This window comes from Oncorhynchus nerka, unplaced genomic scaffold (genome assembly GCF_034236695.1).
Source record: "Oncorhynchus nerka isolate Pitt River unplaced genomic scaffold, Oner_Uvic_2.0 unplaced_scaffold_1783, whole genome shotgun sequence".
Classification (NCBI taxonomy): Eukaryota; Metazoa; Chordata; class Actinopteri; order Salmoniformes; family Salmonidae; genus Oncorhynchus; species Oncorhynchus nerka.
Window position 1 is genome coordinate 32,870 of NW_027039548.1, and position 23,145 is coordinate 56,014.

General features: G+C 44.6%; 54 non-coding genes across 54 annotated transcripts; 26 read left to right on the forward strand and 28 right to left on the reverse strand.

Annotated features, from left to right (window-relative positions):
- Positions 1–60: 60 nt before the first annotated feature.
- Positions 61–132, forward strand: trnaw-cca (transfer RNA tryptophan (anticodon CCA)). The gene has a single exon. It is a non-coding gene; the product is annotated as a tRNA-Trp (tRNA).
- Positions 133–642: 510 nt separating this feature from the next.
- Positions 643–715, reverse strand: trnak-uuu (transfer RNA lysine (anticodon UUU)). The gene has a single exon. It is a non-coding gene; the product is annotated as a tRNA-Lys (tRNA).
- Positions 716–881: 166 nt separating this feature from the next.
- trnaw-cca (transfer RNA tryptophan (anticodon CCA)) lies at positions 882–953 on the forward strand. Its single transcript has one exon. It is a non-coding gene; the product is annotated as a tRNA-Trp (tRNA).
- A 513-nt stretch (positions 954–1,466) lies between these two features.
- trnak-uuu (transfer RNA lysine (anticodon UUU)) lies at positions 1,467–1,539 on the reverse strand. The gene has a single exon. It is a non-coding gene; the product is annotated as a tRNA-Lys (tRNA).
- Positions 1,540–1,705: 166 nt separating this feature from the next.
- trnaw-cca (transfer RNA tryptophan (anticodon CCA)) lies at positions 1,706–1,777 on the forward strand. Its single transcript has one exon. It is a non-coding gene; the product is annotated as a tRNA-Trp (tRNA).
- A 511-nt stretch (positions 1,778–2,288) lies between these two features.
- On the reverse strand, positions 2,289–2,361 carry trnak-uuu (transfer RNA lysine (anticodon UUU)). Its single transcript has one exon. It is a non-coding gene; the product is annotated as a tRNA-Lys (tRNA).
- Positions 2,362–2,527: 166 nt separating this feature from the next.
- trnaw-cca (transfer RNA tryptophan (anticodon CCA)) lies at positions 2,528–2,599 on the forward strand. Its single transcript has one exon. It is a non-coding gene; the product is annotated as a tRNA-Trp (tRNA).
- A 511-nt stretch (positions 2,600–3,110) lies between these two features.
- On the reverse strand, positions 3,111–3,183 carry trnak-uuu (transfer RNA lysine (anticodon UUU)). The gene has a single exon. It is a non-coding gene; the product is annotated as a tRNA-Lys (tRNA).
- A 165-nt stretch (positions 3,184–3,348) lies between these two features.
- trnaw-cca (transfer RNA tryptophan (anticodon CCA)) lies at positions 3,349–3,420 on the forward strand. The gene has a single exon. It is a non-coding gene; the product is annotated as a tRNA-Trp (tRNA).
- A 511-nt stretch (positions 3,421–3,931) lies between these two features.
- On the reverse strand, positions 3,932–4,004 carry trnak-uuu (transfer RNA lysine (anticodon UUU)). Its single transcript has one exon. It is a non-coding gene; the product is annotated as a tRNA-Lys (tRNA).
- A 166-nt stretch (positions 4,005–4,170) lies between these two features.
- On the forward strand, positions 4,171–4,242 carry trnaw-cca (transfer RNA tryptophan (anticodon CCA)). The gene has a single exon. It is a non-coding gene; the product is annotated as a tRNA-Trp (tRNA).
- Positions 4,243–4,752: 510 nt separating this feature from the next.
- trnak-uuu (transfer RNA lysine (anticodon UUU)) lies at positions 4,753–4,825 on the reverse strand. The gene has a single exon. It is a non-coding gene; the product is annotated as a tRNA-Lys (tRNA).
- Positions 4,826–4,991: 166 nt separating this feature from the next.
- trnaw-cca (transfer RNA tryptophan (anticodon CCA)) lies at positions 4,992–5,063 on the forward strand. Its single transcript has one exon. It is a non-coding gene; the product is annotated as a tRNA-Trp (tRNA).
- A 511-nt stretch (positions 5,064–5,574) lies between these two features.
- On the reverse strand, positions 5,575–5,647 carry trnak-uuu (transfer RNA lysine (anticodon UUU)). The gene has a single exon. It is a non-coding gene; the product is annotated as a tRNA-Lys (tRNA).
- Positions 5,648–5,813: 166 nt separating this feature from the next.
- trnaw-cca (transfer RNA tryptophan (anticodon CCA)) lies at positions 5,814–5,885 on the forward strand. The gene has a single exon. It is a non-coding gene; the product is annotated as a tRNA-Trp (tRNA).
- Positions 5,886–6,395: 510 nt separating this feature from the next.
- On the reverse strand, positions 6,396–6,468 carry trnak-uuu (transfer RNA lysine (anticodon UUU)). Its single transcript has one exon. It is a non-coding gene; the product is annotated as a tRNA-Lys (tRNA).
- Positions 6,469–6,634: 166 nt separating this feature from the next.
- trnaw-cca (transfer RNA tryptophan (anticodon CCA)) lies at positions 6,635–6,706 on the forward strand. Its single transcript has one exon. It is a non-coding gene; the product is annotated as a tRNA-Trp (tRNA).
- Positions 6,707–7,217: 511 nt separating this feature from the next.
- trnak-uuu (transfer RNA lysine (anticodon UUU)) lies at positions 7,218–7,290 on the reverse strand. Its single transcript has one exon. It is a non-coding gene; the product is annotated as a tRNA-Lys (tRNA).
- A 166-nt stretch (positions 7,291–7,456) lies between these two features.
- trnaw-cca (transfer RNA tryptophan (anticodon CCA)) lies at positions 7,457–7,528 on the forward strand. The gene has a single exon. It is a non-coding gene; the product is annotated as a tRNA-Trp (tRNA).
- A 511-nt stretch (positions 7,529–8,039) lies between these two features.
- Positions 8,040–8,112, reverse strand: trnak-uuu (transfer RNA lysine (anticodon UUU)). The gene has a single exon. It is a non-coding gene; the product is annotated as a tRNA-Lys (tRNA).
- A 166-nt stretch (positions 8,113–8,278) lies between these two features.
- trnaw-cca (transfer RNA tryptophan (anticodon CCA)) lies at positions 8,279–8,350 on the forward strand. The gene has a single exon. It is a non-coding gene; the product is annotated as a tRNA-Trp (tRNA).
- A 511-nt stretch (positions 8,351–8,861) lies between these two features.
- On the reverse strand, positions 8,862–8,934 carry trnak-uuu (transfer RNA lysine (anticodon UUU)). The gene has a single exon. It is a non-coding gene; the product is annotated as a tRNA-Lys (tRNA).
- Positions 8,935–9,100: 166 nt separating this feature from the next.
- Positions 9,101–9,172, forward strand: trnaw-cca (transfer RNA tryptophan (anticodon CCA)). Its single transcript has one exon. It is a non-coding gene; the product is annotated as a tRNA-Trp (tRNA).
- Positions 9,173–9,673: 501 nt separating this feature from the next.
- Positions 9,674–9,746, reverse strand: trnak-uuu (transfer RNA lysine (anticodon UUU)). The gene has a single exon. It is a non-coding gene; the product is annotated as a tRNA-Lys (tRNA).
- A 166-nt stretch (positions 9,747–9,912) lies between these two features.
- Positions 9,913–9,984, forward strand: trnaw-cca (transfer RNA tryptophan (anticodon CCA)). The gene has a single exon. It is a non-coding gene; the product is annotated as a tRNA-Trp (tRNA).
- Positions 9,985–10,494: 510 nt separating this feature from the next.
- trnak-uuu (transfer RNA lysine (anticodon UUU)) lies at positions 10,495–10,567 on the reverse strand. Its single transcript has one exon. It is a non-coding gene; the product is annotated as a tRNA-Lys (tRNA).
- A 166-nt stretch (positions 10,568–10,733) lies between these two features.
- On the forward strand, positions 10,734–10,807 carry trnaw-cca (transfer RNA tryptophan (anticodon CCA)). The gene has a single exon. It is a non-coding gene; the product is annotated as a tRNA-Trp (tRNA).
- Positions 10,808–11,318: 511 nt separating this feature from the next.
- Positions 11,319–11,391, reverse strand: trnak-uuu (transfer RNA lysine (anticodon UUU)). Its single transcript has one exon. It is a non-coding gene; the product is annotated as a tRNA-Lys (tRNA).
- A 166-nt stretch (positions 11,392–11,557) lies between these two features.
- trnaw-cca (transfer RNA tryptophan (anticodon CCA)) lies at positions 11,558–11,629 on the forward strand. Its single transcript has one exon. It is a non-coding gene; the product is annotated as a tRNA-Trp (tRNA).
- Positions 11,630–12,140: 511 nt separating this feature from the next.
- trnak-uuu (transfer RNA lysine (anticodon UUU)) lies at positions 12,141–12,213 on the reverse strand. The gene has a single exon. It is a non-coding gene; the product is annotated as a tRNA-Lys (tRNA).
- A 165-nt stretch (positions 12,214–12,378) lies between these two features.
- trnaw-cca (transfer RNA tryptophan (anticodon CCA)) lies at positions 12,379–12,450 on the forward strand. The gene has a single exon. It is a non-coding gene; the product is annotated as a tRNA-Trp (tRNA).
- A 511-nt stretch (positions 12,451–12,961) lies between these two features.
- Positions 12,962–13,034, reverse strand: trnak-uuu (transfer RNA lysine (anticodon UUU)). The gene has a single exon. It is a non-coding gene; the product is annotated as a tRNA-Lys (tRNA).
- Positions 13,035–13,200: 166 nt separating this feature from the next.
- Positions 13,201–13,272, forward strand: trnaw-cca (transfer RNA tryptophan (anticodon CCA)). The gene has a single exon. It is a non-coding gene; the product is annotated as a tRNA-Trp (tRNA).
- A 511-nt stretch (positions 13,273–13,783) lies between these two features.
- trnak-uuu (transfer RNA lysine (anticodon UUU)) lies at positions 13,784–13,856 on the reverse strand. Its single transcript has one exon. It is a non-coding gene; the product is annotated as a tRNA-Lys (tRNA).
- A 166-nt stretch (positions 13,857–14,022) lies between these two features.
- trnaw-cca (transfer RNA tryptophan (anticodon CCA)) lies at positions 14,023–14,094 on the forward strand. Its single transcript has one exon. It is a non-coding gene; the product is annotated as a tRNA-Trp (tRNA).
- A 511-nt stretch (positions 14,095–14,605) lies between these two features.
- Positions 14,606–14,678, reverse strand: trnak-uuu (transfer RNA lysine (anticodon UUU)). Its single transcript has one exon. It is a non-coding gene; the product is annotated as a tRNA-Lys (tRNA).
- Positions 14,679–14,844: 166 nt separating this feature from the next.
- On the forward strand, positions 14,845–14,916 carry trnaw-cca (transfer RNA tryptophan (anticodon CCA)). Its single transcript has one exon. It is a non-coding gene; the product is annotated as a tRNA-Trp (tRNA).
- Positions 14,917–15,425: 509 nt separating this feature from the next.
- trnak-uuu (transfer RNA lysine (anticodon UUU)) lies at positions 15,426–15,498 on the reverse strand. Its single transcript has one exon. It is a non-coding gene; the product is annotated as a tRNA-Lys (tRNA).
- Positions 15,499–16,247: 749 nt separating this feature from the next.
- On the reverse strand, positions 16,248–16,320 carry trnak-uuu (transfer RNA lysine (anticodon UUU)). The gene has a single exon. It is a non-coding gene; the product is annotated as a tRNA-Lys (tRNA).
- A 166-nt stretch (positions 16,321–16,486) lies between these two features.
- trnaw-cca (transfer RNA tryptophan (anticodon CCA)) lies at positions 16,487–16,558 on the forward strand. The gene has a single exon. It is a non-coding gene; the product is annotated as a tRNA-Trp (tRNA).
- A 511-nt stretch (positions 16,559–17,069) lies between these two features.
- On the reverse strand, positions 17,070–17,142 carry trnak-uuu (transfer RNA lysine (anticodon UUU)). Its single transcript has one exon. It is a non-coding gene; the product is annotated as a tRNA-Lys (tRNA).
- A 166-nt stretch (positions 17,143–17,308) lies between these two features.
- On the forward strand, positions 17,309–17,380 carry trnaw-cca (transfer RNA tryptophan (anticodon CCA)). Its single transcript has one exon. It is a non-coding gene; the product is annotated as a tRNA-Trp (tRNA).
- A 511-nt stretch (positions 17,381–17,891) lies between these two features.
- trnak-uuu (transfer RNA lysine (anticodon UUU)) lies at positions 17,892–17,964 on the reverse strand. Its single transcript has one exon. It is a non-coding gene; the product is annotated as a tRNA-Lys (tRNA).
- A 746-nt stretch (positions 17,965–18,710) lies between these two features.
- trnak-uuu (transfer RNA lysine (anticodon UUU)) lies at positions 18,711–18,783 on the reverse strand. The gene has a single exon. It is a non-coding gene; the product is annotated as a tRNA-Lys (tRNA).
- A 166-nt stretch (positions 18,784–18,949) lies between these two features.
- Positions 18,950–19,021, forward strand: trnaw-cca (transfer RNA tryptophan (anticodon CCA)). The gene has a single exon. It is a non-coding gene; the product is annotated as a tRNA-Trp (tRNA).
- Positions 19,022–19,533: 512 nt separating this feature from the next.
- On the reverse strand, positions 19,534–19,606 carry trnak-uuu (transfer RNA lysine (anticodon UUU)). The gene has a single exon. It is a non-coding gene; the product is annotated as a tRNA-Lys (tRNA).
- A 166-nt stretch (positions 19,607–19,772) lies between these two features.
- Positions 19,773–19,844, forward strand: trnaw-cca (transfer RNA tryptophan (anticodon CCA)). The gene has a single exon. It is a non-coding gene; the product is annotated as a tRNA-Trp (tRNA).
- Positions 19,845–20,355: 511 nt separating this feature from the next.
- On the reverse strand, positions 20,356–20,428 carry trnak-uuu (transfer RNA lysine (anticodon UUU)). Its single transcript has one exon. It is a non-coding gene; the product is annotated as a tRNA-Lys (tRNA).
- A 166-nt stretch (positions 20,429–20,594) lies between these two features.
- trnaw-cca (transfer RNA tryptophan (anticodon CCA)) lies at positions 20,595–20,666 on the forward strand. Its single transcript has one exon. It is a non-coding gene; the product is annotated as a tRNA-Trp (tRNA).
- Positions 20,667–21,170: 504 nt separating this feature from the next.
- On the reverse strand, positions 21,171–21,243 carry trnak-uuu (transfer RNA lysine (anticodon UUU)). Its single transcript has one exon. It is a non-coding gene; the product is annotated as a tRNA-Lys (tRNA).
- A 164-nt stretch (positions 21,244–21,407) lies between these two features.
- trnaw-cca (transfer RNA tryptophan (anticodon CCA)) lies at positions 21,408–21,479 on the forward strand. Its single transcript has one exon. It is a non-coding gene; the product is annotated as a tRNA-Trp (tRNA).
- A 511-nt stretch (positions 21,480–21,990) lies between these two features.
- trnak-uuu (transfer RNA lysine (anticodon UUU)) lies at positions 21,991–22,063 on the reverse strand. Its single transcript has one exon. It is a non-coding gene; the product is annotated as a tRNA-Lys (tRNA).
- Positions 22,064–22,785: 722 nt separating this feature from the next.
- On the reverse strand, positions 22,786–22,858 carry trnak-uuu (transfer RNA lysine (anticodon UUU)). Its single transcript has one exon. It is a non-coding gene; the product is annotated as a tRNA-Lys (tRNA).
- Positions 22,859–23,024: 166 nt separating this feature from the next.
- trnaw-cca (transfer RNA tryptophan (anticodon CCA)) lies at positions 23,025–23,096 on the forward strand. The gene has a single exon. It is a non-coding gene; the product is annotated as a tRNA-Trp (tRNA).
- The last annotated feature ends 49 nt before the right edge of the window (positions 23,097–23,145 follow it).

Here is a 23,145-nt window from a genome sequence, read left to right on the forward strand (position 1 = left end):
CAAATGATACAGTCAACGAAATCTGAACTAGGCATCCCCTCCAAAAAACACATTGTACGAGACCTCGTGGCGCAAAGGTAGCGCATCTGACTCCAGATCAGAAGGTTGCGTGTTCAAATCACGTCGTGGTCAGGGATTTTATGTGTGCAATATCTGCGTTCTTTACACAGCGAAGTCAATGATGTGGGTAGTTTTCAATTGAATGCCTATTGAGTTTCTAATGGGTTCGGACCCAGATTGCAGTTCCAATGGCTTCCACTAGATGTCAACAGTCTTTAGACATTGTTTCAGGCTTCTTTTCTGAAAAATTAAGAAGAACGAGACCTTTCTGTCAGTGCTTAGGAAGCATGCAGTGCTGGTTTGCGAGCGTGACCGAGTGCGCACCCTTCGTTGTTTTTCCTTTCTATTGAATACTGTCCGGTTGAAATATTATCGATTATTAAGACAATCGACAACCTGAGGATTCATTTTAACATGGTTTGACATGTTTTGACAAACTTTATCGGTACTATGAGGATGTCTTCAGACTAAGCTGTTTGGCTCTGGGAGTGTTTTGTCCACAGGTCGAACATGTCATGGAAAGTCAAGGAAAATGCAAGTTCAGAAAGACAGCGTAGTGAAGAAATGTGAACATTAAAGCATCGCCCGAACAGGGACTTGAACCCTGGACCCTCAGATTAAAAGTCTGATGCTCTACCGACTGAGCTATCCGGGCTCTGGTTTTGCTTGTTTTCATACACCTAACCTGCCGGGCAGAGGCACGTGCTGACGAGGGGGCATTGTCAGATGGTACAGTTCCCCAGAGAACCAGGTCTTCATTCCAAATGATACAGTCAACGAAATCTGAACTAGGCATCCCCTCCAAAAAACACATTGTACGAGACCTTGTGGCGCAAAGGTAGCGCGTCTGACTCCAGATCAGAAGGTTGCGTGTTCAAATCACGTCGTGGTCAGGGATTTTATGTGTGCAATATCTGCGTTCTTTACACAGCGAAGTCAATGATGTGGGTAGTTTTCAATTGAATGCCTATTGAGTTTTCTAATGGGTTCGGACCCAGATTGCAGTTCCTAATGGCTTCCACTAGATGTCAACAGTCTTTAGACATTGTTTCAGGCTTCTTTTCTGAAAAATTAAGAAGAACGAGACCTTTCTGTCAGTGCTTAGGAAGCATGCAGTGCTGGTTTGCGAGCGTGACCGAGTGCGCACCCTTCGTTGTTTTTCCTTTCTATTGAATACTGTCCGGTTGAAATATTATCGATTATTAAGACAATCGACAACCTGAGGATTCATTTTAACATGGTTTGACATGTTTTGACAAACTTTATCGGTACTATGAGGATGTCTTCAGACTAAGCTGTTTTGGCTCTGGGAGTGTTTTGTCCACAGGTCGAACATGTCATGGAAAGTCAAGGAAAATGCAAGTTCAGAAAGACAGCGTAGTGAAGAAATGTGAACATTAAAGCATCGCCCGAACAGGGACTTGAACCCTGGACCCTCAGATTAAAAGTCTGATGCTCTACCGACTGAGCTATCCGGGCTCTGGTTTTGCTTGTTTTCATACACCTAACCTGCCGGGCAGAGGCACGTGCTGACGAGGGGGCATTGTCAGATGGTACAGTTCCCCAGAGAACCAGGTCTTCATTCCAAATGATACAGTCAACGAAATCTGAACTAGGCATCCCCTCCAAAAAACACATTGTACGAGACCTTGTGGCGCAAAGGTAGCGCGTCTGACTCCAGATCAGAAGGTTGCGTGTTCAAATCACGTCGTGGTCAGGGATTTTATGTGTGCAATATCTGCGTTCTTTACACAGCGAAGTCAATGATGTGGGTAGTTTTCAATTGAATGCCTATTGAGTTTCTAATGGGTTCGGACCCAGATTGCAGTTCCAATGGCTTCCACTAGATGTCAACAGTCTTTAGACATTGTTTCAGGCTTCTTTTCTGAAAAATTAAGAAGAACGAGACCTTTCTGTCAGTGCTTAGGAAGCATGCAGTGCTGGTTTGCGAGCGTGACCGAGTGCGCACCCTTCGTTGTTTTTCCTTTCTATTGAATACTGTCCGGTTGAAATATTATCGATTATTAAGACAATCGACAACCTGAGGATTCATTTTAACATGGTTTGACATGTTTTGACAAACTTTATCGGTACTATGAGGATGTCTTCAGACTAAGCTGTTTTGGCTCTGGGAGTGTTTTGTCCACAGGTCGAACATGTCATGGAAAGTCAAGGAAAATGCAAGTTCAGAAAGACAGCGTAGTGAAGAAATGTGAACATTAAAGCATCGCCCGAACAGGGACTTGAACCCTGGACCCTCAGATTAAAAGTCTGATGCTCTACCGACTGAGCTATCCGGGCTCTGGTTTTGCTTGTTTTCATACACCTAACCTGCCGGGCAGAGGCACGTGCTGACGAGGGGGCATTGTCAGATGGTACAGTTCCCCAGAGAACCAGGTCTTCATTCCAAATGATACAGTCAACGAAATCTGAACTAGGCATCCCCTCCAAAAAACACATTGTACGAGACCTCGTGGCGCAAAGGTAGCGCGTCTGACTCCAGATCAGAAGGTTGCGTGTTCAAATCACGTCGTGGTCAGGGATTTTATGTGTGCAATATCTGCGTTCTTTACACAGCGAAGTCAATGATGTGGGTAGTTTTCAATTGAATGCCTATTGAGTTTCTAATGGGTTCGGACCCAGATTGCAGTTCCAATGGCTTCCACTAGATGTCAACAGTCTTTAGACATTGTTTCAGGCTTCTTTTCTGAAAAATTAAGAAGAACGAGACCTTTCTGTCAGTGCTTAGGAAGCATGCAGTGCTGGTTTGCGAGCGTGACCGAGTGCGCACCCTTCGTTGTTTTTCCTTTCTATTGAATACTGTCCGGTTGAAATATTATCGATTATTAAGACAATCGACAACCTGAGGATTCATTTTAACATGGTTTGACATGTTTTGACAAACTTTATCGGTACTATGAGGATGTCTTCAGACTAAGCTGTTTTGGCTCTGGGAGTGTTTTGTCCACAGGTCGAACATGTCATGGAAAGTCAAGGAAAATGCAAGTTCAGAAAGACAGCGTAGTGAAGAAATGTGAACATTAAAGCATCGCCCGAACAGGGACTTGAACCCTGGACCCTCAGATTAAAAGTCTGATGCTCTACCGACTGAGCTATCCGGGCTCTGGTTTTGCTTGTTTTCATACACCTAACCTGCCGGGCAGAGGCACGTGCTGACGGAGGGGCATTGTCAGATGGTACAGTTCCCCAGAGAACCAGGTCTTTATTCCAAATGATACAGTCAACGAAATCTGAACTAGGCATCCCCTCCAAAAACACATTGTACGAGACCTCGTGGCGCAAAGGTAGCGCATCTGACTCCAGATCAGATGGTTGCGTGTTCAAATCACGTCGTGGTCAGGGATTTTATGTGTGCAATATCTGCGTTCTTTACACAGCGAAGTCAATGATGTGGGTAGTTTTCAATTGAATCCCTATTGAGTTTCTAATGGGTTCGGACCCAGATTGCAGTTCCAATGGCTTCCACTAGATGTCAACAGTCTTTAGACATTGTTTCAGGCTTCTTTTCTGAAAAATTAAGAAGAACGAGACCTTTCTGTCAGTGCTTAGGAAGCATGCAGTGCTGGTTTGCGAGCGTGACCGAGTGCGCACCCTTCGTTGTTTTTCCTTTCTATTGAATACTGTCCGGTTGAAATATTATCGATTATTAAGACAATCGACAACCTGAGGATTCATTTTAACATGGTTTGACATGTTTTGACAAACTTTATCGGTACTATGAGGATGTCTTCAGACTAAGCTGTTTTGGCTCTGGGAGTGTTTTGTCCACAGGTCGAACATGTCATGGAAAGTCAAGGAAAATGCAAGTTCAGAGAGACAGCGTAGTGAAGAAATGTGAACATTAAAGCATCGCCCGAACAGGGACTTGAACCCTGGACCCTCAGATTAAAAGTCTGATGCTCTACCGACTGAGCTATCCGGGCTCTGGTCTCGCTTGTTTTCATACACCTAACCTGCCGGGCAGAGGCACGTGCTGACGAGGGGGCATTGTCAGATGGTACAGTTCCCCAGAGAACCAGGTCTTTATTCCAAATGATACAGTCAACGAAATCTGAACTAGGCATCCCCTCCAAAAAACACATTGTACGAGACCTCGTGGCGCAAAGGTAGCGCGTCTGACTCCAGATCAGAAGGTTGCGTGTTCAAATCACGTCGTGGTCAGGGATTTTATGTGTGCAATATCTGCGTTCTTTACACAGCGAAGTCAATGATGTGGGTAGTTTTCAATTGAATGCCTATTGAGTTTCTAATGGGTTCGGACCCAGATTGCAGTTCCAATGGCTTCCACTAGATGTCAACAGTCTTTAGACATTGTTTCAGGCTTCTTTTCTGAAAAATTAAGAAGAACGAGACCTTTCTGTCAGTGCTTAGGAAGCATGCAGTGCTGGTTTGCGAGCGTGACCGAGTGCGCACCCTTCGTTGTTTTTCCTTTCTATTGAATACTGTCCGGTTGAAATATTATCGATTATTAAGACAATCGACAACCTGAGGATTCATTTTAACATGGTTTGACATGTTTTGACAAACTTTATCGGTACTATGAGGATGTCTTCAGACTAAGCTGTTTTGGCTCTGGGAGTGTTTTGTCCACAGGTCGAACATGTCATGGAAAGTCAAGGAAAATGCAAGTTCAGAAAGACAGCGTAGTGAAGAAATGTGAACATTAAAGCACGCCCGAACAGGGACTTGAACCCTGGACCCTCAGATTAAAAGTCTGATGCTCTACCGACTGAGCTATCCGGGCTCTGGTTTTGCTTGTTTTCATACACCTAACCTGCCGGGCAGAGGCACGTGCTGACGAGGGGGCATTGTCAGATGGTACAGTTCCCCAGAGAACCAGGTCTTCATTCCAAATGATACAGTCAACGAAATCTGAACTAGGCATCCCCTCCAAAAAACACATTGTACGAGACCTTGTGGCGCAAAGGTAGCGCATCTGACTCCAGATCAGAAGGTTGCGTGTTCAAATCACGTCGTGGTCAGGGATTTTATGTGTGCAATATCTGCGTTCTTTACACAGCGAAGTCAATGATGTGGGTAGTTTTCAATTGAATGCCTATTGAGTTTCTAATGGGTTCGGACCCAGATTGCAGTTCCTATGGCTTCCACTAGATGTCAACAGTCTTTAGACATTGTTTCAGGCTTCTTTTCTGAAAAATTAAGAAGAACGAGACCTTTCTGTCAGTGCTTAGGAAGCATGCAGTGCTGGTTTGCGAGCGTGACCGAGTGCGCACCCTTCGTTGTTTTTCCTTTCTATTGAATACTGTCCGGTTGAAATATTATCGATTATTAAGACAATCGACAACCTGAGGATTCATTTTAACATGGTTTGACATGTTTTGACAAACTTTATCGGTACTATGAGGATGTCTTCAGACTAAGCTGTTTTGGCTCTGGGAGTGTTTTGTCCACAGGTCGAACATGTCATGGAAAGTCAAGGAAAATGCAAGTTCAGAAAGACAGCGTAGTGAAGAAATGTGAACATTAAAGCATCGCCCGAACAGGGACTTGAACCCTGGACCCTCAGATTAAAAGTCTGATGCTCTACCGACTGAGCTATCCGGGCTCTGGTTTTGCTTGTTTTCATACACCTAACCTGCCGGGCAGAGGCACGTGCTGACGAGGGGGCATTGTCAGATGGTACAGTTCCCCAGAGAACCAGGTCTTCATTCCAAATGATACAGTCAACGAAATCTGAACTAGGCATCCCCTCCAAAAAACACATTGTACGAGACCTCGTGGCGCAAAGGTAGCGCATCTGACTCCAGATCAGAAGGTTGCGTGTTCAAATCACGTCGTGGTCAGGGATTTTATGTGTGCAATATCTGCGTTCTTTACACAGCGAAGTCAATGATGTGGGTAGTTTTCAATTGAATGCCTATTGAGTTTCTAATGGGTTCGGACCCAGATTGCAGTTCCAATGGCTTCCACTAGATGTCAACAGTCTTTAGACATTGTTTCAGGCTTCTTTTCTGAAAAATTAAGAAGAACGAGACCTTTCTGTCAGTGCTTAGGAAGCATGCAGTGCTGGTTTGCGAGCGTGACCGAGTGCGCACCCTTCGTTGTTTTTCCTTTCTATTGAATACTGTCCGGTTGAAATATTATCGATTATTAAGACAATCGACAACCTGAGGATTCATTTTAACATGGTTTGACATGTTTTGCAAACTTAATCGGTACTATGAGGATGTCTTCAGACTAAGCTGTTTTGGCTCTGGGAGTGTTTTGTCCACAGGTCGAACATGTCATGGAAAGTCAAGGAAAATGCAAGTTCAGAAAGACAGCGTAGTGAAGAAATGTGAACATTAAAGCATCGCCCGAACAGGGACTTGAACCCTGGACCCTCAGATTAAAAGTCTGATGCTCTACCGACTGAGCTATCCGGGCTCTGGTTTCGCTTGTTTTCATACACCTAACCTGCCGGGCAGAGGCACGTGCTGACGAGGGGGCATTGTCAGATGGTACAGTTCCCCAGAGAACCAGGTCTTCATTCCAAATGATACAGTCAACGAAATCTGAACTAGGCATCCCCTCCAAAAAACACATTGTACGAGACCTCGTGGCGCAAAGGTAGCGCATCTGACTCCAGATCAGAAGGTTGCGTGTTCAAATCACGTCGTGGTCAGGGATTTTATGTGTGCAATATCTGCGTTCTTTACACAGCGAAGTCAATGATGTGGGTAGTTTTCAATTGAATGCCTATTGAGTTTCTAATGGGTTCGGACCCAGATTGCAGTTCCAATGGCTTCCACTAGATGTCAACAGTCTTTAGACATTGTTTCAGGCTTCTTTTCTGAAAAATTAAGAAGAACGAGACCTTTCTGTCAGTGCTTAGGAAGCATGCAGTGCTGGTTTGCGAGCGTGACCGAGTGCGCACCCTTCGTTGTTTTTCCTTTCTATTGAATACTGTCCGGTTGAAATATTATCGATTATTAAGACAATCGACAACCTGAGGATTCATTTTAACATGGTTTGACATGTTTTGACAAACTTTATCGGTACTATGAGGATGTCTTCAGACTAAGCTGTTTTGGCTCTGGGAGTGTTTTGTCCACAGGTCGAACATGTCATGGAAAGTCAAGGAAAATGCAAGTTCAGAAAGACAGCGTAGTGAAGAAATGTGAACATTAAAGCATCGCCCGAACAGGGACTTGAACCCTGGACCCTCAGATTAAAAGTCTGATGCTCTACCGACTGAGCTATCCGGGCTCTGGTTTTGCTTGTTTTCATACACCTAACCTGCCGGGCAGAGGCACGTGCTGACGAGGGGGCATTGTCAGATGGTACAGTTCCCCAGAGAACCAGGTCTTTATTCCAAATGATACAGTCAACGAAATCTGAACTAGGCATCCCCTCCAAAAAACACATTGTACGAGACCTTGTGGCGCAAAGGTAGCGCATCTGACTCCAGATCAGAAGGTTGCGTGTTCAAATCACGTCGTGGTCAGGGATTTTATGTGTGCAATATCTGCGTTCTTTACACAGCGAAGTCAATGATGTGGGTAGTTTTCAATTGAATTCCTATTGAGTTTCTAATGGGTTCGGACCCAGATTGCAGTTCCTATGGCTTCCACTAGATGTCAACAGTCTTTAGACATTGTTTCAGGCTTCTTTTCTGAAAAATTAAGAAGAACGAGACCTTTCTGTCAGTGCTTAGGAAGCATGCAGTGCTGGTTTGCGAGCGTGACCGAGTGCGCACCCTTCGTTGTTTTTCCTTTCTATTGAATACTGTCCGGTTGAAATATTATCGATTATTAAGACAATCGACAACCTGAGGATTCATTTTAACATGGTTTGACATGTTTTGACAAACTTTATCGGTACTATGAGGATGTCTTCAGACTAAGCTGTTTTGGCTCTGGGAGTGTTTTGTCCACAGGTCGAACATGTCATGGAAAGTCAAGGAAAATGCAAGTTCAGAAAGACAGCGTAGTGAAGAAATGTGAACATTAAAGCATCGCCCGAACAGGGACTTGAACCCTGGACCCTCAGATTAAAAGTCTGATGCTCTACCGACTGAGCTATCCGGGCTCTGGTTTTGCTTGTTTTCATACACCTAACCTGCCGGGCAGAGGCACGTGCTGACGAGGGGGCATTGTCAGATGGTACAGTTCCCCAGAGAACCAGGTCTTCATTCCAAATGATACAGTCAACGAAATCTGAACTAGGCATCCCCTCCAAAAAACACATTGTACGAGACCTCGTGGCGCAAAGGTAGCGCGTCTGACTCCAGATCAGAAGGTTGCGTGTTCAAATCACGTCGTGGTCAGGGATTTTATGTGTGCAATATCTGCGTTCTTTACACAGCGAAGTCAATGATGTGGGTAGTTTTCAATTGAATGCCTATTGAGTTTCTAATGGGTTCGGACCCAGATTGCAGTTCCAATGGCTTCCACTAGATGTCAACAGTCTTTAGACATTGTTTCAGGCTTCTTTTCTGAAAAATTAAGAAGAACGAGACCTTTCTGTCAGTGCTTAGGAAGCATGCAGTGCTGGTTTGCGAGCGTGACCGAGTGCGCACCCTTCGTTGTTTTTCCTTTCTATTGAATACTGTCCGGTTGAAATATTATCGATTATTAAGACAATCGACAACCTGAGGATTCATTTTAACATGGTTTGACATGTTTTGACAAACTTTATCGGTACTATGAGGATGTCTTCAGACTAAGCTGTTTTGGCTCTGGGAGTGTTTTGTCCACAGGTCGAACATGTCATGGAAAGTCAAGGAAAATGCAAGTTCAGAAAGACAGCGTAGTGAAGAAATGTGAACATTAAAGCATCGCCCGAACAGGGACTTGAACCCTGGACCCTCAGATTAAAAGTCTGATGCTCTACCGACTGAGCTATCCGGGCTCTGGTTTTGCTTGTTTTCATACACCTAACCTGCCGGGCAGAGGCACGTGCTGACGAGGGGGCATTGTCAGATGGTACAGTTCCCCAGAGAACCAGGTCTTCATTCCAAATGATACAGTCAACGAAATCTGAACTAGGCATCCCCTCCAAAAAACACATTGTACGAGACCTCGTGGCGCAAAGGTAGCGCGTCTGACTCCAGATCAGAAGGTTGCGTGTTCAAATCACGTCGTGGTCAGGGATTTTATGTGTGCAATATCTGCGTTCTTTACACAGCGAAGTCAATGATGTGGGTAGTTTTCAATTGAATGCCTATTGAGTTTCTAATGGGTTCGGACCCAGATTGCAGTTCCAATGGCTTCCACTAGATGTCAACAGTCTTTAGACATTGTTTCAGGCTTCTTTTCTGAAAAATTAAGAAGAACGAGACCTTTCTGTCAGTGCTTAGGAAGCATGCAGTGCTGGTTTGCGAGCGTGACCGAGTGCGCACCCTTCGTTGTTTTTCCTTTCTATTGAATACTGTCCGGTTGAAATATTATCGATTATTAAGACAATCGACAACCTGAGGATTCATTTTAACATGGTTTGACAAACTTTATCGGTACTATGAGGATGTCTTCAGACTAAGCTGTTTTGGCTCTGGGAGTGTTTTGTCCACAGGTCGAACATGTCATGGAAAGTCAAGGAAAATGCAAGTTCAGAAAGACAGCGTAGTGAAGAAATGTGAACATTAAAGCATCGCCCGAACAGGGACTTGAACCCTGGACCCTCAGATTAAAAGTCTGATGCTCTACCGACTGAGCTATCCGGGCTCTGGTTTAACTTGTTTTCATACACCTAACCTGCCGGGCAGAGGCACGTGCTGACGAGGGGGCATTGTCAGATGGTACAGTTCCCCAGAGAACCAGGTCTTCATTCCAAATGATACAGTCAACGAAATCTGAACTAGGCATCCCCTCCAAAAAACACATTGTACGAGACCTTGTGGCGCAAAGGTAGCGCGTCTGACTCCAGATCAGAAGGTTGCGTGTTCAAATCACGTCGTGGTCAGGGATTTTATGTGTGCAATATCTGCGTTCTTTACACAGCGAAGTCAATGATGTGGGTAGTTTTCAATTGAATGCCTATTGAGTTTCTAATGGGTTCGGACCCAGATTGCAGTTCCAATGGCTTCCACTAGATGTCAACAGTCTTTAGACATTGTTTCAGGCTTCTTTTCTGAAAAATTAAGAAGAACGAGACCTTTCTGTCAGTGCTTAGGAAGCATGCAGTGCTGGTTTGCGAGCGTGACCGAGTGCGCACCCTTCTTGTTTTTCCTTTCTATTGAATACTGTCCGGTTGAAATATTATCGATTATTAAGACAATCGACAACCTGAGGATTCATTTTAACATGGTTTGACATGTTTTGACAAACTTTATCGGTACTATGAGGATGTCTTCAGACTAAGCTGTTTTGGCTCTGGGAGTGTTTTGTCCACAGGTCGAACATGTCATGGAAAGTCAAGGAAAATGCAAGTTCAGAAAGACAGCGTAGTGAAGAAATGTGAACATTAAAGCATCGCCCGAACAGGGACTTGAACCCTGGACCCTCAGATTAAAAGTCTGATGCTCTACCGACTGAGCTATCCGGGCTCTGGTTTTGCTTGTTTTCATACACCTAACCTGCCGGGCAGAGGCACGTGCTGACGAGGGGGCATTGTCAGATGGTACAGTTCCCCAGAGAACCAGGTCTTCATTCCAAATGATACAGTCAACGAAATCTGAACTAGGCATCCCCTCCAAAAACACATTTGTACGAGACCTCGTGTGGCGCAAAGGTAGCGCGTCTGACTCCAGATCAGAAGGTTGCGTGTTCAAATCACGTCGTGGTCAGGGATTTTATGTGTGCAATATCTGCGTTCTTTACACAGCGAAGTCAATGATGTGGGTAGTTTTCAATTGAATGCCTATTGAGTTTCTAATGGGTTCGGACCCAGATTGCAGTTCCAATGGCTTCCACTAGATGTCAACAGTCTTTAGACATTGTTTCAGGCTTCTTTTCTGAAAAATTAAGAAGAACGAGACCTTTCTGTCAGTGCTTAGGAAGCATGCAGTGCTGGTTTGCGAGCGTGACCGAGTGCGCACCCTTCGTTGTTTTTCCTTTCTATTGAATACTGTCCGGTTGAAATATTATCGATTATTAAGACAATCGACAACCTGAGGATTCATTTTAACATGGTTTGACATGTTTTGACAAACTTTATCGGTACTATGAGGATGTCTTCAGACTAAGCTGTTTTGGCTCTGGGAGTGTTTTGTCCACAGGTCGAACATGTCATGGAAAGTCAAGGAAAATGCAAGTTCAGAAAGACAGCGTAGTGAAGAAATGTGAACATAAAAGCATCGCCCGAACAGGGACTTGAACCCTGGACCCTCAGATTAAAAGTCTGATGCTCTACCGACTGAGCTATCCGGGCTCTGGTTTTGCTTGTTTTCATACACCTAACCTGCCGGGCAGAGGCACGTGCTGACGAGGGGGCATTGTCAGATGGTACAGTTCCCCAGAGAACCAGGTCTTCATTCCAAATGATACAGTCAACGAAATCTGAACTAGGCATCCCCTCCAAAAAAAACATTGTACGAGACCTTGTGGCGCAAAGGTAGCGCGTCTGACTCCAGATCAGAAGGTTGCGTGTTCAAATCACGTCGTGGTCAGGGATTTTATGTGTGCAATATCTGCGTTCTTTACACAGCGAAGTCAATGATGTGGGTAGTTTTCAATTGAATGCCTATTGAGTTTCTAATGGGTTCGGACCCAGATTGCAGTTCCAATGGCTTCCACTAGATGTCAACAGTCTTTAGACATTGTTTCAGGCTTCTTTTCTGAAAAATTAAGAAGAACGAGACCTTTCTGTCAGTGCTTAGGAAGCATGCAGTGCTGGTTTGCGAGCGTGACCGAGTGCGCACCCTTCGTTGTTTTTCCTTTCTATTGAATACTGTCCGGTTGAAATATTATCGATTATTAAGACAATCGACAACCTGAGGATTCATTTTAACATGGTTTGACATGTTTTGACAAACTTTATCGGTACTATGAGGATGTCTTCAGACTAAGCTGTTTTGGCTCTGGGAGTGTTTTGTCCACAGGTCGAACATGTCATGGAAAGTCAAGGAAAATGCAAGTTCAGAAAGACAGCGTAGTGAAGAAATGTGAACATTAAAGCATCGCCCGAACAGGGACTTGAACCCTGGACCCTCAGATTAAAAGTCTGATGCTCTACCGACTGAGCTATCCGGGCTCTGGTTTTGCTTGTTTTCATACACCTAACCTGCCGGGCAGAGGCACGTGCTGACGAGGGGGCATTGTCAGATGGTACAGTTCCCCAGAGAACCAGGTCTTCATTCCAAATGATACAGTCAACGAAATCTGAACTAGGCATCCCCTCCAAAAACACATTGTACGAGACCTCGTGGCGCAAAGGTAGCGCGTCTGACTCCAGATCAGAAGGTTGCGTGTTCAAATCACGTCGTGGTCAGGGATTTTATGTGTGCAATATCTGCGTTCTTTACACAGCGAAGTCAATGATGTGGGTAGTTTTCAATTGAATGCCTATTGAGTTTCTAATGGGTTCGGACCCAGATTGCAGTTCCAATGGCTTCCACTAGATGTCAACAGTCTTTAGACATTGTTTCAGGCTTCTTTTCTGAAAAATTAAGAAGAACGAGACCTTTCTGTCAGTGCTTAGGAAGCATGCAGTGCTGGTTTGCGAGCGTGACCGAGTGCGCACCCTTCGTTGTTTTTCCTTTCTATTGAATACTGTCCGGTTGAAATATTATCGATTATTAAGACAATCGACAACCTGAGGATTCATTTTAACATGGTTTGACATGTTTTGACAAACTTTATCGGTACTATGAGGATGTCTTCAGACTAAGCTGTTTTGGCTCTGGGAGTGTTTTGTCCACAGGTCGAACATGTCATGGAAAGTCAAGGAAAATGCAAGTTCAGAAAGACAGCGTAGTGAAGAAATGTGAACATTAAAGCATCGCCCGAACAGGGACTTGAACCCTGGACCCTCAGATTAAAAGTCTGATGCTCTACCGACTGAGCTATCCGGGCTCTGGTTTTGCTTGTTTTCATACACCTAACCTGCCGGGCAGAGGCACGTGCTGACGAGGGGGCATTGTCAGATGGTACAGTTCCCCAGAGAACCAGGTCTTCATTCCAAATGATACAGTCAACGAAATCTGAACTAGGCATCCCCTCCAAAAAACACATTGTACGAGACCTTGTGGCGCAAAGGTAGCGCGTCTGACTCCAGATCAGAAGGTTGCGTGTTCAAATCACGTCGTGGTCAGGGATTTTATGTGTGCAATATCTGCGTTCTTTACACAGCGAAGTCAATGATGTGGGTAGTTTTCAATTGAATGCCTATTGAGTTTCTAATGGGTTCGGACCCAGATTGCAGTTCCAATGGCTTCCACTAGATGTCAACAGTCTTTAGACATTGTTTCAGGCTTCTTTTCTGAAAAATTAAGAAGAACGAGACCTTTCTGTCAGTGCTTAGGAAGCATGCAGTGCTGGTTTGCGAGCGTGACCGAGTGCGCACCCTTCGTTGTTTTTCCTTTCTATTGAATACTGTCCGGTTGAAATATTATCGATTATTAAGACAATCGACAACCTGAGGATTCATTTTAACATGGTTTGACATGTTTTGACAAACTTTATCGGTACTATGAGGATGTCTTCAGACTAAGCTGTTTTGGCTCTGGGAGTGTTTTGTCCACAGGTCGAACATGTCATGGAAAGTCAAGGAAAATGCAAGTTCAGAAAGACAGCGTAGTGAAGAAATGTGAACATTAAAGCATCGCCCGAACAGGGACTTGAACCCTGGACCCTCAGATTAAAAGTCTGATGCTCTACCGACTGAGCTATCCGGGCTCTGGTTTTGCTTGTTTTCATACACCTAACCTGCCGGGCAGAGGCACGTGCTGACGAGGGGGCATTGTCAGATGGTACAGTTCCCCAGAGAACCAGGTCTTCATTCCAAATGATACAGTCAACGAAATCTGAACTAGGCATCCCCTCCAAAAAACACATTGTACGAGACCTTGTGGCGCAAAGGTAGCGCGTCTGACTCCAGATCAGAAGGTTGCGTGTTCAAATCACGTCGTGGTCAGGGATTTTATGTGTGCAATATCTGCGTTCTTTACACAGCGAAGTCAATGATGTGGGTAGTTTTCAATTGAATGCCTATTGAGTTTCTAATGGGTTCGGACCCAGATTGCAGTTCCAATGGCTTCCACTAGATGTCAACAGTCTTTAGACATTGTTTCAGGCTTCTTTTCTGAAAAATTAAGAAGAACGAGACCTTTCTGTCAGTGCTTAGGAAGCATGCAGTGCTGGTTTGCGAGCGTGACCGAGTGCGCACCCTTCGTTGTTTTTCCTTTCTATTGAATACTGTCCGGTTGAAATATTATCGATTATTAAGACAATCGACAACCTGAGGATTCATTTTAACATGGTTTGACATGTTTTGACAAACTTTATCGGTACTATGAGGATGTCTTCAGACTAAGCTGTTTTGGCTCTGGGAGTGTTTTGTCCACAGGTCGAACATGTCATGGAAAGTCAAGGAAAATGCAAGTTCAGAAAGACAGCGTAGTGAAGAAATGTGAACATTAAAGCATCGCCCGAACAGGGACTTGAACCCTGGACCCTCAGATTAAAAGTCTGATGCTCTACCGACTGAGCTATCCGGGCTCTGGTTTTGCTTGTTTTCATACACCTAACCTGCCGGGCAGAGGCACGTGCTGACGAGGGGGCATTGTCAGATGGTACAGTTCCCCAGAGAACCAGGTCTTCATTCCAAATGATACAGTCAACGAAATCTGAACTAGGCATCCCCTCCAAAAAACACATTGTACGAGACCTTGTGGCGCAAAGGTAGCGCGTCTGACTCCAGATCAGAAGGTTGCGTGTTCAAATCACGTCGTGGTCAGGGATTTTATGTGTGCAATATCTGCGTTCTTTACACAGCGAAGTCAATGATGTGGGTAGTTTTCAATTGAATGCCTATTGAGTTTCTAATGGGTTCGGACCCAGATTGCAGTTCCAATGGCTTCCACTAGATGTCAACAGTCTTTAGACATTGTTTCAGGCTTCTTTTCTGAAAAATTAAGAAGAACGAGACCTTTCTGTCAGTGCTTAGGAAGCATGCAGTGCTGGTTTGCGAGCGTGACCGAGTGCGCACCCTTCGTTGTTTTTCCTTTCTATTGAATACTGTCCGGTGAAATATTTTCGAGTATTAAGACAATCGACAACCTGAGGATTCATTTTAACATGGTTTGACATGTTTTGCAAACTTAATCGGTACTATGAGGATGTCTTCAGACTAAGCTGTTTTGGCTCTGGGAGTGTTTTGTCCACAGGTCGAACATGTCATGGAAAGTCAAGGAAAATGCAAGTTCAGAAAGACAGCGTAGTGAAGAAATGTGAACATTAACACATCGCCCAAACAGGGACTTGAACCCTGGACCCTCAGATTAAAAGTCTGATGCTCTACCGACTGAGCTATCCGGGCTCTGGTTTTGCTTGTTTTCATACATCTAACCTGCCGGGCAGAGGCACATGCTGACGAGGGGGCATTGTCAGATGGTACAGTTCCCCAGAGAACCAGGTCTTCATTCCAAATGATACAGTCAACGAAATCTGAACTAGGCATCCCCTCCAAAAAAACCATTGTACGAGACCTTGTGGCGCAAAGGTAGCGTGTCTGACTCCAGATCAGAAGGTTGCGTGTTCAAATCAAGTCGTGGTCAGGGATTTTGTGTGTGCAATATCTGCGTTCTTTACACAGCGAAGTCAATGATGTGGGTAGTTTTCAATTGAATGCCTATTGAGTTTCTAATGGGTTCGGACCCAGATTGCAGTTCCAATGGCTTCCACTAGATGTCAACAGTCTTTAGACATTGTTTCAGGCTTCTTTTCTGAAAAATTAAGAAGAACGAGACCTTTCTGTCAGTGCTTAGGAAGCATGCAGTGCTGGTTTGCGAGCGTGACCGAGTGCGCACCCTTCGTTGTTTTTCCTTTCTATTGAATACTGTCCGGTTGAAATATTATCGATTATTAAGACAATCGACAACCTGAGGATTCATTTTAACATGGTTTGACATGTTTTGACAAACTTTATCGGTACTATGAGGATGTCTTCAGACTAAGCTGTTTTGGCTCTGGGAGTGTTTTGTCCACAGGTCGAACATGTCATGGAAAGTCAAGGAAAATGCAAGTTCAGAAAGACAGCGTAGTGAAGAAATGTGAACATTAAAGCATCGCCCGAACAGGGACTTGAACCCTGGACCCTCAGATTAAAAGTCTGATGCTCTACCGACTGAGCTATCCGGGCTCTGGTTTTGCTTGTTTTCATACACCTAACCTGCCGGGCAGAGGCACGTGCTGACGAGGGGGCATTGTCAGATGGTACAGTTCCCCAGAGAACCAGGTCTTCATTCCAAATGATACAGTCAACGAAATCTGAACTAGGCATCCCCTCCAAAAAACACATTGTACGAGACCTTGTGGCGCAAAGGTAGCGCGTCTGACTCCAGATCAGAAGGTTGCGTGTTCAAATCACGTCGTGGTCAGGGATTTTATGTGTGCAATATCTGCGTTCTTTACACAGCGAAGTCAATGATGTGGGTAGTTTTCAATTGAATGCCTATTGAGTTTCTAATGGGTTCGGACCCAGATTGCAGTTCCTATGGCTTCCACTAGATGTCAACAGTCTTTAGACATTGTTTCAGGCTTCTTTTCTGAAAAATTAAGAAGAACGAGACCTTTCTGTCAGTGCTTAGGAAGCATGCAGTGCTGGTTTGCGAGCGTGACCGAGTGCGCACCCTTCGTTGTTTTTCCTTTCTATTGAATACTGTCCGGTTTAAATATTATCGATTATTAAGACAATCGACAACCTGAGGATTCATTTTAACATGGTTTGACATGTTTTGACAAACTTTATCGGTACTATGAGGATGTCTTCAGACTAAGCTGTTTTGGCTCTGGGAGTGTTTTGTCCACAGGTCGAACATGTCATGGAAAGTCAAGGAAAATGCAAGTTCAGAAAGACAGCGTAGTGAAGAAATGTGAACATTAAAGCATCGCCCGAACAGGGACTTGAACCCTGGACCCTCAGATTAAAAGTCTGATGCTCTACCGACTGAGCTATCCGGGCTCTGGTTTTGCTTGTTTTCATACACCTAACCTGCCGGGCAGAGGCACGTGCTGACGAGGGGGCATTGTCAGATGGTACAGTTCCCCAGAGAACCAGGTCTTCATTCCAAATGATACAGTCAACGAAATCTGAACTAGGCATCCCCTCCAAAAAACACATTGTACGAGACCTTGTGGCGCAAAGGTAGCGCGTCTGACTCCAGATCAGAAGGTTGCGTGTTCAAATCACGTCGTGGTCAGGGATTTTATGTGTGCAATATCTGCGTTCTTTACACAGCGAAGTCAATGATGTGGGTAGTTTTCAATTGAATGCCTATTGAGTTTCTAATGGGTTCGGACCCAGATTGCAGTTCCAATGGCTTCCACTAGATGTCAACAGTCTTTAGACATTGTTTCAGGCTTCTTTTCTGAAAAATTAAGAAGAACGAGACCTTTCTGTCAGTGCTTAGGAAGCATGCAGTGCTGGTTTGCGAGCGTGACCGAGTGCGCACCCTTCGTTGTTTTTCCTTTCTATTGAATACTGTCCGGTTTAAATATTATCGATTATTAAGACAATCGACAACCTGAGGATTCATTTTAACATGGTTTGACATGTTTTGACAAACTTTATCGGTACTATGAGGATGTCTTCAGACTAAGCTGTTTTGGCTCTGGGAGTGTTTTGTCCACAGGTCGAACATGTCATGGAAAGTCAAGGAAAATGCAAGTTCAGAAAGACAGCGTAGTGAAGAAATGTGAACATTAAAGCATCGCCCGAACAGGGACTTGAACCATGGACCCTCAGATTAAAAGTCTGATGCTCTACCGACTGAGCTATCCGGGCTCTGGATTTGCTTTTTTTCATACATCTAACCTGCCGGGCAGAGGCACGTGCTGACGAGGGGGCATTGTCAGATGGTACAGTTCCCCAGAGAACCAGGTCTTCATTCCAAATGATACAGTCAACGAAATCTTAACTAGGCATCCCCTCCAAAAACATTGTACGAGACCTTGTGGCGCAAAGGTAGCGCGTCTGACTCCAGATCAGAAGGTTGCGTGATCAAATCATGTCGTGGTCAGGGATTTTATGTGTGCAATATCTGCGTTCTTTACACAGCGAAGTCAATGATGTGGGTAGTTTTCAATTGAATGCCTATTGAGTTTCTAATGGGTTCGGACCCAGATTGCAGTTCCAATGGCTTCCACTAGATGTCAACAGTCTTTAGACATTGTTTCAGGCTTCTTTTCTGAAAAATTAAGAAGAACGAGACCTTTCTGTCAGTGCTTAGGAAGCATGCAGTGCTGGTTTGCGAGCGTGACCGAGTGCGCACCCTTCGTTGTTTTTCCTTTCTATTGAATACTGTCCGGTTGAAATATTATCGATTATTAAGACAATCGACAACCTGAGGATTCATTTTAACATGGTTTGACATGTTTTGACAAACTTTATCGGTACTATGAGGATGTCTTCAGACTAAGCTGTTTTGGCTCTGGGAGTGTTTTGTCCACAGGTCGAACATGTCATGGAAAGTCAAGGAAAATGCAAGTTCAGAAAGACAGCGTAGTGAAGAAATGTGAACATTAAAGCATCGCCCGAACAGGGACTTGAACCCTGGACCCTCAGATTAAAAGTCTGATGCTCTACCGACTGAGCTATCCGGGCTCTGGTTTTGCTTGTTTTCATACACCTAACCTGCCGGGCAGAGGCACGTGCTGACGAGGGGGCATTGTCAGATGGTACAGTTCCCCAGAGAACCAGGTCTTCATTCCAAATGATACAGTCAACGAAATCTGAACTAGGCATCCCCTCCAAAAAACACATTGTACGAGACCTCGTGGCGCAAAGGTAGCGCGTCTGACTCCAGATCAGAAGGTTGCGTGTTCAAATCACGTCGTGGTCAGGGATTTTATGTGTGCAATATCTGCGTTCTTTACACAGCGAAGTCAATGATGTGGGTAGTTTTCAATTGAATGCCTATTGAGTTTCTAATGGGTTCGGACCCAGATTGCAGTTCCTATGGCTTCCACTAGATGTCAACAGTCTTTAGACATTGTTTCAGGCTTCTTTTCTGAAAAATTAAGAAGAACGAGACCTTTCTGTCAGTGCTTAGGAAGCATGCAGTGCTGGTTTGCGAGCGTGACCGAGTGCGCACCCTTCGTTGTTTTTCCTTTCTATTGAATACTGTCCGGTTTGAAATATTATCGATTATTAAGACAATCGACAACCTGAGGATTCATTTTAACATGGTTTGACATGTTTTGACAAACTTTATCGGTACTATGAGGATGTCTTCAGACTAAGCTGTTTTGGCTCTGGGAGTGTTTTGTCCACAGGTCGAACATGTCATGGAAAGTCAAGGAAAATGCAAGTTCAGAAAGACAGCGTAGTGAAGAAATGTGAACATTAAAGCATCGCCCGAACAGGGACTTGAACCCTGGACCCTCAGATTAAAAGTCTGATGCTCTACCGACTGAGCTATCCGGGCTCTGGTTTTGCTTGTTTTCATACACCTAACCTGCCGGGCAGAGGCACGTGCTGACGAGGGGGCATTGTCAGATGGTACAGTTCCCCAGAGAACCAGGTCTTCATTCCAAATGATACAGTCAACGAAATCTGAACTAGGCATCCCCTCCAAAAAACACATTGTACGAGACCTCGTGGCGCAAAGGTAGCGCGTCTGACTCCAGATCAGAAGGTTGCGTGTTCAAATCACGTCGTGGTCAGGGATTTTATGTGTGCAATATCTGCGTTCTTTACACAGCGAAGTCAATGATGTGGGTAGTTTTCAATTGAATGCCTATTGAGTTTCTAATGGGTTCGGACCCAGATTGCAGTTCCTATGGCTTCCACTAGATGTCAACAGTCTTTAGACATTGTTTCAGGCTTCTTTTCTGAAAAATTAAGAAGAACGAGACCTTTCTGTCAGTGCTTAGGAAGCATGCAGTGCTGGTTTGCGAGCGTGACCGAGTGCGCACCCTTCGTTGTTTTTCCTTTCTATTGAATACTGTCCGGTTTAAATATTATCGATTATTAAGACAATCGACAACCTGAGGATTCATTTTAACATGGTTTGACATGTTTTGACAAACTTTATCGGTACTATGAGGATGTCTTCAGACTAAGCTGTTTTGGCTCTGGGAGTGTTTTGTCCACAGGTCGAACATGTCATGGAAAGTCAAGGAAAATGCAAGTTCAGAAAGACAGCGTAGTGAAGAAATGTGAACATTAAAGCATCGCCCGAACAGGGACTTGAACCCTGGACCCTCAGATTAAAAGTCTGATGCTCTACCGACTGAGCTATCCGGGCTCTGGTTTTGCTTGTTTTCATACACCTAACCTGCCGGGCAGAGGCACGTGCTGACGAGGGGGCATTGTCAGATGGTACAGTTCCCCAGAGAACCAGGTCTTCATTCCAAATGATACAGTCAACGAAATCTGAACTAGGCATCCCCTCCAAAAAACACATTGTACGAGACCTCGTGGCGCAAAGGTAGCGCGTCTGACTCCAGATCAGAAGGTTGCGTGTTCAAATCACGTCGTGGTCAGGGATTTTATGTGTGCAATATCTGCGTTCTTTACACAGCGAAGTCAATGATGTGGGTAGTTTTCAATTGAATGCCTATTGAGTTTCTAATGGTTTCGGACCCAGATTGCAGTTCCTATGGCTTCCACTAGATGTCAACAGACATTGTTTCAGAATTCTTTTCTGAAAAATTAAGAAGAACGAGACCTTTCTGTCAGTGCTTAGGAAGCATGCAGTGCTGGTTTGCGAGCGTGACCGAGTGCGCACCCTTCGTTGTTTTTCCTTTCTATTGAATACTGTCCGGTTGAAATATTATCGATTATTAAGACAATCGACAACCTGAGGATTCATTTTAACATGGTTTGACATGTTTTGACAAACTTTATCGGTACTATGAGGATGTCTTCAGACTAAGCTGTTTTGGCTCTGGGAGTGTTTTGTCCACAGGTCGAACATGTCATGGAAAGTCAAGGAAAATGCAAGTTCAGAAAGACAGCGTAGTGAAGAAATGTGAACATTAAAGCATCGCCCGAACAGGGACTTGAACCCTGGACCCTCAGATTAAAAGTCTGATGCTCTACCGACTGAGCTATCCGGGCTCTGGTTTTGCTTGTTTTCATACACCTAACCTGCCGGGCAGAGGCACGTGCTGACGAGGGCATTGTCAGATGGTACAGTTCCCCAGAGAACCAGGTCTTCATTCCAAATGATACAGTCAACGAAATCTGAACTAGGCATCCCCTCCAAAAAACACATTGTACGAGACCTCGTGGCGCAAAGGTAGCGCGTCTGACTCCAGATCAGAAGGTTGCGTGTTCAAATCACGTCGTGGTCAGGGATTTTATGTGTGCAATATCTGCGTTCTTTACACAGCGAAGTCAATGATGTGGGTAGTTTTCAATTGAATGCCTATTGAGTTTCTAATGGGTTCGGACCCAGATTGCAGTTCCAATGGCTTCCACTAGATGTCAACAGTCTTTAGACATTGTTTCAGGCTTCTTTTCTGAAAAATTAAGAAGAACGAGACCTTTCTGTCAGTGCTTAGGAAGCATGCAGTGCTGGTTTGCGAGCGTGACCGAGTGCGCACCCTTCGTTGTTTTTCCTTTCTATTGAATACTGTCCGGTTGAAATATTATCGATTATTAAGACAATCGACAACCTGAGGATTCATTTTAACATGGTTTGACATGTTTTGACAAACTTTATCGGTACTATGAGGATGTCTTCAGACTAAGCTGTTTTGGCTCTGGGAGTGTTTTGTCCACAGGTCGAACATGTCATGGAAAGTCAAGGAAAATGCAAGTTCAGAAAGACAGCGTAGTGAAGAAATGTGAACATTAAAGCATCGCCCGAACAGGGACTTGAACCCTGGACCCTCAGATTAAAAGTCTGATGCTCTACCGACTGAGCTATCCGGGCTCTGGTTTTGCTTGTTTTCATACACCTAACCTGCCGGGCAGAGGCACGTGCTGACGAGGGGGCATTGTCAGATGGTACAGTTCCCCAGAGAACCAGGTCTTCATTCCAAATGATACAGTCAACGAAATCTGAACTAGGCATCCCCTCCAAAAAACACATTGTACGAGACCTCGTGGCGCAAAGGTAGCACATCTGACTCCAGATCAGAAGTTTGCGTGTTCAAATCACGTCGTGGTGTGCAATATCTGCGTTCTTTACACAGCGAAGTCAATGATGTGGGTAGTTTTCAATTGAATGCCTATTGAGTTTCTAATGGGTTCGGACCCAGATTGCAGTTCCAATGGCTTCCACTAGATGTCAACAGTCTTTAGACATTGTTTCAGGCTTCTTTTCTGAAAAATTAAGAAGAACGAGACCTTTCTGTCAGTGCTTAGGAAGCATGCAGTGCTGGTTTGCGAGCGTGACCGAGTGCGCACCCTTCGTTGTTTTTCCTTTCTATTGAATACTGTCCGGTTGAAATATTATCGATTATTAAGACAATCGACAACCTGAGGATTCATTTTAACATGGTTTGACATGTTTTGACAAACTTTATCGGTACTATGAGGATGTCTTCAGACTAAGCTGTTTTGGCTCTGGGAGTGTTTTGTCCACAGGTCGAACATGTCATGGAAAGTCAAGGAAAATGCAAGTTCAGAAAGACAGCGTAGTGATTAAAGCATCGCCCGAACAGGGACTTGAACCCTGGACCCTCAGATTAAAAGTCTGATGCTCTACCGACTGAGCTATCCGGGCTCTGGTTTTGCTTGTTTTCATACAACCTAACCTGCCGGGCAGAGGCACGTGCTGACGAGGGGGCATTGTCAGATGGTACAGTTCCCCAGAGAACCAGGTCTTTATTCCAAATGATACAGTCAACGAAATCTGAACTAGGCATCCCCTCCAAAAACACATTGTACGAGACCTCGTGGCGCAAAGGTAGCGCATCTGACTCCAGATCAGATGGTTGCGTGTTCAAATCACGTCGTGGTCAGGGATTTTATGTGTGCAATATCTGCGTTCTTTACACAGCGAAGTCAATG